This window comes from Cebus imitator, unplaced genomic scaffold, assembly GCF_001604975.1.
Source record: "Cebus imitator isolate Cc_AM_T3 unplaced genomic scaffold, Cebus_imitator-1.0 Scaffold74, whole genome shotgun sequence".
NCBI classification, from domain to species: Eukaryota; Metazoa; Chordata; class Mammalia; order Primates; family Cebidae; genus Cebus; species Cebus imitator.
Window position 1 is genome coordinate 4536045 of NW_016107389.1, and position 9595 is coordinate 4545639.

At 38.1% G+C, this 9595-nt stretch overlaps 1 non-coding gene across 1 annotated transcript; it reads right to left on the bottom strand.

The window, feature by feature from the left end:
* Positions 1 to 7430: 7430 nt before the first annotated feature.
* LOC119471794 lies at positions 7431 to 7494 on the bottom strand. Its single transcript, XR_005200882.1, has one exon. It is a non-coding gene; the product is annotated as a U7 small nuclear RNA (small nuclear RNA).
* Between the last annotated feature and the right edge of the window lie 2101 nt (positions 7495 to 9595).

Genomic DNA, 9595 nt, shown 5'->3' on the forward strand with positions numbered 1-9595 from the left:
CTTCATAAGCTTTCAAAAAGAATTCCTGAAATTCTCCAAAATAGTACTCTAAGGTATTACTGAAAACCCTGCCAAAAGTAGCAGATTTTAAGAGCAGACATCTAATCCCAAATATTTTTCAGCTTATAAACAGAGCAACACATTGACAAGCGATAAAGACATTAGAAATACAACAGATGAATCAATTATTTTCTTTCCTGAGGCTAAGGACTATAGTGAATTTGGGGAGTTAGTGACAGTCTCCACGCACAGAGATTCATTTCTGTTGGACTTCAAAATTTTTCTGTTACAGTAAACTTCCTGAAATGTGTGGGAATTGAGAACACTTTCATCTGGTAGGATACGCATGTGATATTGCCTTTAATATAGGTTAATATCTGTACAGAGTGAGGATTCCTTGTCAGCTCCTGTCGAGATGAATCAGCTGAATTTGGAGTGTTGGTCTCAGGAGGTGGCTCTGAGAGGAGGTGCTTAAGGAGTAGAGAATTAGATGTTATAAGAAAAGGTAGAAGCATTAAAAAGAGTGAGGGTATAGGGCGGGGTTTAAGGGTCCCTGACTGTCTTGGAAAACAGAGTGCAGAATAGAAAGTCTAGAAAAATGGAAAGCTGAGAAGCCATTGTTTATTTATCCAAAGCTGAGTAGTACCAGGCCAGGGGAGTGTTCAAGTGATTCGAGGGGCAAGTAAGGCTAGAAATGAAGATCTCCCTGCCTGGAATTGGAAGAAAGTGACTCTGGGCAAAGGTGATTTGACTAGGAACTGAGAGTTGAGTCTCAGGGTTAACAAAGAATATTGAGATTCTGAGGTTTGCATTTTAATCCATGCCTGAAGGGTGAAAAAAATCCGCTGCTGAGGTACATGCCATGCTTTGACTGTGGGCATTACTGGTTTTTTTTTTCTTACAACTTTTAAGTTCTGGGGTACATGGGCAGGATGTCCAGGCTTGTTACATAGGTAAACATGTGCCATGGTGATTTGCTGCACAGATCAACCCATCACCTAGGTAGTAAGCCCAGCATCTATTAGCTATTCTTCCTGATGCTCTCTCACCCCTCTTCCTACCTAACAGATCCCAGTGTGTGTTGTTCCCCTCCCTGTATTTACGTGTTCTCATTGTTCAGCTCCCACTTATACGTGAGAGGATGTAGTGTTTGGTTTTCTGTTCCTGGGTTAGTTTGCTGAAGATAATGGATTCTAGTTGCATCCATGTCCCCACAAAGGATATGATCTTGTTCTTTTTTATGGCTGCATAGTACTCCATGATGTATATGTACCACATTTTCTTTATCCAGTCTATCACTGATAGGCATTAGGGCTGATTCCATGTCTTGACTATTGTGAATCATCCTGCAATGAACAAAGTCATGCATGTATTTTTATAATAGAATGATTTATATTCTATTTATATACTCAGTAATGGGATCGCTGAATCAAATGGCATTTCTGCTTCTAGATCTTTGAGGAATTGCCACACTGTCTTCCACAATGGATGAACTAATTTAAATTTCCACCAATAGTGTCAAAGCATTCCTTTTTCTCTACGACCTTGCCAGTGTCTGTTGTTTCTTGACTTTTTAATAATTGCCATTCTGACTGGTGTGAGATGGCATCTCATTGTGGTTTTGATTTGCATTATTCTAATGATCAGTGAGGTTTTTTTTCATAAGTTTGTTGGCTACATAAATGTCTTCTTTTGAGAGGTGCCTTTTCATGTCCTTTGCCCATGTTTTAATAGGGGTCTTTTTTTCTTATAAATTTGTTTGTAAGTTCCTTGTAGAGTCTGGATATTAGACCTTTGTCAGATGGATAGATTGAAAAAATTTTCTCCCATTCTGTAGATTGCCCACTCTGATAATAGTTTCTTTTGCTGTGCAGAAGCTCTTTAGTTTAATTAGATCCCATTTGTCAATTTTTGCTTTCATTACAATTGCTTTTGGCATCTTCATTATGAAATCTTTGCCTGTGTCTATGTCCTGAATGATAATGCCTAGATTTTCTTCTCTGGTTTTTGTAGTTTTGGGTTTTACATTTAAGTCTTTAATCCATCTTGAGTTAATTATTGTATGTGGAGTAAGAAAGGGGTTCAGTTTCAATCTTCTGCTTATGGCTAGCCCGTTCTCCCAGCAACATTTATCAAATAGGGAATCTTTTCCCCATTGCTTGTTTTTGTCAGGTTTGTCAAAGATCAGATAGTTGTAGGTATGTGGTCTTATTTCAGAATTATATATTCTGTTGGATTGGGTGATGTGTCTGTTTTTATACCAGTACCATTCTGTTTTGTAACCTTATAGAATAGTTTGAAGATGGGAGGCATGTTACCTCTAGCTTTGTTCTTTTTGCTTAGGATCGTCTTGGCTATTCAAGCTCTTTTTTGGTTCCATATGAATTTTAAAATAGTTTTTTTCTAATTCTGTGAAGGCTGTCAATGGTAATTTAATGGGAATAGTATTGAATCTATAAATAACTGGACAATATGGCCATTTTAATGATATTGATCCTTTCTATCCATGAGCATGGAATGTTTTTCCATTTGTTTGTGTCCTCGCTGATTTCCTTGAGCAGTGGTTTGTAGTTCTCCTTGAAAACATCATGTATTTCTCTTGTTAGCTGTATTCCTGGTAACAATTTTATTCTCTTGGTAACAATTGTGCATAGGAGTTCATTCATGATTTGGTTCTCTGCTTGCCTATTGTTGGTGTATAGGAATGTTAGTGATTTTTCCACACTGATTTTTATGTCTTGAGACTTTGCTGAAGTTGCTTATCAGCTTTAAGAAGATTTTGAGATAAGAGGATGGGAGTTTCTACATATAAGATTATATCTTCTACAAACGATGATAATTTGACTTCCCTTCTTCCTATGTGTATACCCTTTGTTTCCTTCTCTTGCCTGATTTTCCTGGCAGGAACTTCCAATACTCTGTTGAATAGGAGTGGTGAGAGAGGGCATCCTTGTCTTGTGCCGATTTTCAAGGGGAATGCTTCTAGCTTTTGCCCATTCAGTACGATATTTGCTGTGGGTTTGTCATATATGGCTCTTATTATTTTGAGGTATGTTCCTTCAATACCTAGTTTATTGAGAGTTTTAACATGAAGGGATGTTGAATTTATTGAAGGCCTTTTCTGCACCTGTTGAGATAATGATGTGGTTTTGTCTTTAGTTCTGTTTATATGATAAATCACATTTATTAATTTGTGTATTTGAATCAGCATCCCAGGGACAAAGCCAACTTGATCTTGAGCTTTTTGATGTGCTACTGGATTTGGTTTGCCAGTATTTTATTGAGGACTTTTGCATTGATGTTCATCAGGAATATTGGAGGGAAGTTTTCTTTACTTGTTGTACCTGCCAGGTTTTGGTATCAGGATGATGCTGGCCTCATAAAATGAGTTAAGGAGGAATTCCTCCTTTCCAATTGTTTGTAATAGTTTCAGAAGAAATAGTACCAGATCCTCCTTGTACCTCTGGTAGAATTCAACTGTAAATCCATCTGGTCCTGGGATTTTTTTGGTTGATAGGCTATTTATTACTGCCTCGATTTCAGAACTTGTTGTTCGTTTATTTTGTTTATCTATTCTGGGATTCAATTTATTCCTGGTTCAGTCTTGGGAGGTTGTATGTATCTAGAAATTTACCCATTCCTCCTAAGTTTTATATTTTATGTGCGTAGAGGTGTTTATAGTATTCTCTGCTGGTTGTTTGTATTTCTGGGTTGTCAGTGGCGATATCCCCCTTATCATTTCTGATTGTGTCGATTTAGCTCTTGTCTCTTTTCTTCTTTATTAGTCTAGGTAGCAGTCTATCTATTTTATTAAATTTTTTCAAAACACCAACTCCTGAATGTTGACTTTTGAAGGGTTTTTGGTGTTTACCTCCTTAAGTTCTACTCTGATCTTGGTTATTTCTTGTCTTCTGCTAGCTTTGGAGTTTGTTTGCTCTTGGTTCTCTAGTTCTTTTAGTTGTGATGTTAGATTGTTGATTTGAGATCGTTGTCGCTTTTTGATGTAGTTATTTTAGTGCTGTAAATTTTCCTTTTAACACTGCTTAAGTTGCATCCCAGGGATTCTGGTATGTTTTGTTGTTCTCATTAGTTTCAGAGATTCTTGATTTCTGCCTTGATTTCATAATTTGCCCAGGAGTCATTCAGGAGCAGGTTGTTCAATTTATTATTTATTTATTTATTTATTTATGAGATGGAGTCTCACTGTGTTGCCCAGGCTGGAGTGCAGTGGCACGATCTTGGCTCACTGCAACTTCGATTCTCCTGCCTCAGCTTCCCGAGTAGCTGGGATTACATGTGCCCACCCCCACACCCAGCTAATTTTTGTATTTTTTAGTAGAGATGGGGTTTGACCATGTTGGCCAGGGTGGTTTTGAACTCCTGACCTCAGGTGACCTGCCCTTCTCAGCCTCCCAAAGTGCTGGGATTACAGGCGTGAGCCACTGTGCCCAGACTGAAGTATATTCACATATACACTTTTAAAAACAGTAGAATATTTTAATTATTGAAAACAATAGCCTCAGTGTGTTTAAATATAGTACTTTAGAGCAATCTTCTGTTGAAGTAATTTGGAACATTTTCTATCAATCTTTTATCTGTCACCACTTTTCTAATTTTAGTATATTTTATACCCAGACATAAATTACCAAATGTGCTTTAAAACTCACCCATTGCTCTTCCTAGGGTGATTTCATGACTCTGGGACTTCAAGCTATTGGATCAAAGCTTTGGTACAGCTCAGCAGCTGTCTTAACTACTCCAGAGGGAGCAGTTTGAGTCCTTCTAAGCTCATCAAAGAGAAGGTGTGAATTTACCTTTTCTCGCATCCCTTCTCATAACATCTGCTTCCCATCTCCCATATGCAGGAGCCTAAGGGGAGAAAAGAGCCATGGCAGAGGGAGATTCCGTTGGGAAGATAAATGCCTCTGACTATGTCTTCTTCAGTTCTCCAAAATCTTCTTACCATTATGTTTTAGAGCAGTTGGTAAATCATAGTATGCTAGAAAGAGTGCCGGAGAAGGAGTCCAGTGACTTTCATGACTGTCCAACTCTGTAGTGAGCAAACTCTGTCACTTTGGGCAAATCTTGGGTTCTCTGTTGCTCTGTTTCACCTATAAAGTGAGGAAATGAGATGTTATGATCTTAAATTATTTATTTATAGTTCTTTGACATTAATCAGTTCCTGACTTCTTTCTTCCATTGGTCATTAATATGTGTGTGTATATCTATATAATATATTCATATATAACATGCATGTGTGTGTGTGTGTGTCTATGTATGTTGTGATTTTTTCCCAAATCATAGCTGACTTCAGTCTTAATAATTACTTTGATTACACACTTTTCTACATAAAAATTGAAATTACAAAATTCTTGCACATAACCAAACAAAACCCTTTGAACAAATTTAAACAGAAGATTCAGTTGAGTAATTTTATTTTACATTTTTGCACTAGAATTTTCTACTGTGGCATCTTTATCAGATGTTTGTTGAAAGGTCATTACACATTAATGAATGATAGTATTGAGGACTTGGTCACAGATCTTCACTACGATGTTACAAACTATCTTAGAAATGAAAAATTTAAAGTCATATGACTAATAATTGAATGATTGTTTTAACAAATGTAAAGGCAATTGTGATGGTTAATATTCAGTGTCAGCTCGATTGGATGAAGGATGCCAAGTATTGTCACTGGGTGTGTCTGTGAGGGCATTGCCAAAGCAGATTAACATTTGAGTCAGTGCACTGGAAAAAGCAGACCCATCCTCAATCTGCTCGATCTGGGTGAACACCATCTAAGCAGCTGCCAGTGTGGCTAGAATAAAGCAGGCAGGAGAAGACGGAAGCACAGACTTGCTGAGTCTTCTGGCCTTTATCTTTCCCCATGCTTCCTGCCCTCGTATATCAGACTCCAAGTTCTTCAGGTTTTGGACTCTTGGACTTACACCAGTGGTTTTCCAGGGGCTCTTAGGCCTTTGACCACAGACTGAAGGCTGCACTGTTGTGTTTTCTACTTTTGAGGTTTTGGGACCCAGACTGATCCACCACTGGCTTCCTTGTTCCTCAGCTTGCAGACAACCTATGGTGGGACTTTACCTTGTGATCATGTGAGTCAGTTCTCCTGAATAAACTTCCTTTCATATATACATATATCCTGTTAGTTCTGTCCCTTCAGAGAACCCTGACTAATACAGTGATTTTCCTAAAATTCATGTTAGTTGAACAGAATTAAATCCCAAGAGTTTGCGGCTAGATTGGAATTAAAGACATGACAGTGGGTAAAGTGTCCAGGGAGTGTGGACCAAAGCCAACAGGGAAAGTTCAGGCACCTTCACATTTAACATATTGGCAGAGGAAGAGAAGCCAATGAAGGAGACTGAGAAGAAATGAGAGGTATCAATAGAAGATGAAGCAGAGGCTTCTTCTGTCAGAGAAGCAAGGTGGGAGAAACTTTCAAGAGAGGGATTGGACAATATTGCAAAATGTTATAAGGAGATAAAATAAGGATTAAAAGAACTTTTTGCTAAGAAGAAATCCACTCACTATAGTAATAGGGATTCATTTTAAGGATAGTTTATAGAATTTTATATAAACCTGAGACAAAAACCAAGCACAACAGGACCACAAAAAGACTGGCCACTGCGTGTGGAAGGCCAGTAGGAACCAAAGCTATTATTCACTCTACTTCAAGGGCCATCTCTGAGTAGCTACCCAGTTACCTGTTCTCAGCAAATACCTTGCTCTGTGGTTTCTTGTATATGGCCATAGTGCTGACCCAGTACCAATTTTTCATAGACTCCTAGGACCATTCCCTTATCACCAAATGCCAACTTTCCTTTGATCTTAGTTCAAATTCATGAGAGAGATACAACCTAGCCAAAATCCTTGTTTTTTGAACCTGTACACAAATCACAGTTTTCTGGCCTTTCCTGTGGATTGGTTGCCTTTAGATTAGGAATCTTCTCATGGCTAATCAGCTGTGCCTGAGTTGGGGAGTTTCTTGGGGGAGTCTTATGGTAGAAAGTACATCTAAGTCTATGTTTTGGATCCTGTAGGCCATGGCAGCAGATTCATTCAGAAGGGCCATTTTAAGAAAGAAGATGTATGTACAGGAGAAAATAGGCCAGCATGTCCAGTACGGGGTTCATTCAGTTTAGAACATGAGTGCACATGTAATTCTGGTAAGAAAGCTGTCATAGAATGGTGTGGGGTGGCTATTAGATTGTGATGGGATGAAGAGTAAATGGGAAGTGTACAAGTGAATGCAGTACATAAAGACCATATTGTTCAGGCAAGGGTGTAGGATTTGGCCCACTTGTGTTTTATAAGAAAAAGACTTAAAGATGGAAATATATAGGATCAGTAATGGACATTTTTAAAAGATTGAAAAGATGAGATCACTTTTAACAATTTTTTTTTAATGCATGTGGGGCGTTTTATGGTGAAAACCAGAGAGTCTGCTAGACAAATTTTAAAAAAGTTGTGATATTACTTAAAAAAATTTTTATACTAGATGGAATGGAGGAAAGGTTTAAAGATACATGTGGAATGAAGGAAAGGTTGAGGATACACACACACACATACATGCACATACACACATATATATTATATATACATTTTATATATATACACACTATGTATATATATATATATATATATGGAGAGAGAGAGAGAGAGAGAGGAAGAAAGAGAATGATTGATGGAACAGAATCTCTGAGGATGGAGAACAAGTGGAAGGATGCATCTGAAATGAGATGACAGGGGATACACAATATTTTGTGATGTATGAGGAAAGTGAGAATAGGCTGTATTGTACAACAATAACTAACACTTCAAAATCTTATTTTTTTAAAAACTGGTTTAACTCTTATTCATGCTATGTGTCTACTTCTGCTCTGTTCATTATAGTCACCCAGATGGATTTGAGATATTGTTGGTTTCCATGGCAGAGGGAAGAAAACTCTGGAGGAGCCCTCACTGGCAGTGAAATGCTCTGGCCGCAATGCAACACATGTCATTTCCCCTCACTATTGGTAAGAACTAGTTAAATACTGTCTAAGTACTAGAGGATCAGATAGCGTAATCTTAACTAGTGCTATAAAGGTAGATTATTGGGGTATTTAGAAAGCAATCTAATGATTACAATCAATAAAGACAATGGTGAGAGTGAAAGCAGGTAACTGTGAGTGACTGCCGAGAAACTGAGGTAGTCCTGTAAAGCAGAAAGTGAGAGGTACATAGACAGGAAGGGATGAGTTGGTGAAGGCTTGAAACAGTTGTTGGGAGACTGGCTAACTAGAGATGTGAGAAGGATTATAGGTTACTCCTTAGCACCTAATGGAGAATGCAGACTGAATTTGTGGTGACATGAATCTACTGATTCTAGATTTTCTCTGGTGGTATTCAGGAGCCTAGATATTGATGGGAAATGTGGATGATTGATTGATCTAGGATGGAGTTTTGCTGAGCAAGTGCAGCAGAAGGATAAGTGTGTGAGGGAATTAAAAATATTATAATAAGTGTATGGTTGAATGATGAGTCATGTGCTCTAAGTTCACAGGAAAGTTGATGAAAAGAGGAAAAATGGTTGGATTCTAGAAAATATAGAAGAAGCAGGATTGGTTAAATCTTAAATTATCTTGCCTAAATGTCTAAGAGTTGTTAAAGATAGTTAGGGTGCTTTGGGGACAGCCTTACTTACATAACTGTAAATCATGAAGGCTTTTATTTACTCACTCAATAAGACATGGAGATAAACCATCTGAAGATAGGGTCAGTGACTCAGTGTTACCATCAAGGACCCAGGCCCTTTCATTTGCTCAACCTCATAGCATTGGTGTTCCTTCACAGGCTTGTTACCTCATGATTGCAAAATGGCTGCCACACCTCTACGTAGCATATCCACACACACAGATAGGAAGGGAAGGTAGGAGATGAGAGTTCTTTCTTCTTGCATTCCTGACTGTATTATAGGAGAAATACGTTCTTTACATCTGTTTAGCTAGAAGTATGGCTTGTAGGCTAATCACCAGCCAAGAGCAATGGAATTCCCTTGATTGATTTTATACGTTTCCTTACTCATCCCATGGGACTGGGTACAGGGCTGCTGAATTACACTGGGGTTCTGTTAGTAAGGAAGACGGGAGAAATGACCATTGGAGAATTAATAGTGACTGCTACAAATGAAACCTTTCTTCTCAATGAATGATACAACCTCATGCTCAGGATGCAAAATAATTATCTTTGTTTATTTGGGTTAAAAAAATGTACAGATTTAGGCTTTGAGCCAGCAAATAAATTTTCACTGAAGGGAAAACATAGGAATATCATGTAAAATTTGAATTCCTTTTATGGAAAGTTGATCTCGCCCCCTCCCTGCCCCTGCCCCGGGCATGTAATGTTTCTTGAGTAAAACCTGCTGGTTGAGTAAAACTTCTACTAGATGATCAGTGTAGATGATTTTTCTCATTTCAGACTGCTTTTAGTTAAAATGGCTACCATACATCTAGTGAAGTCTGTGCCATTGTGGAGTAAAAATATGAGCATATTAGTCTTTTCTCACACTGTTATAAAGAACTACCTGAGACTGGGT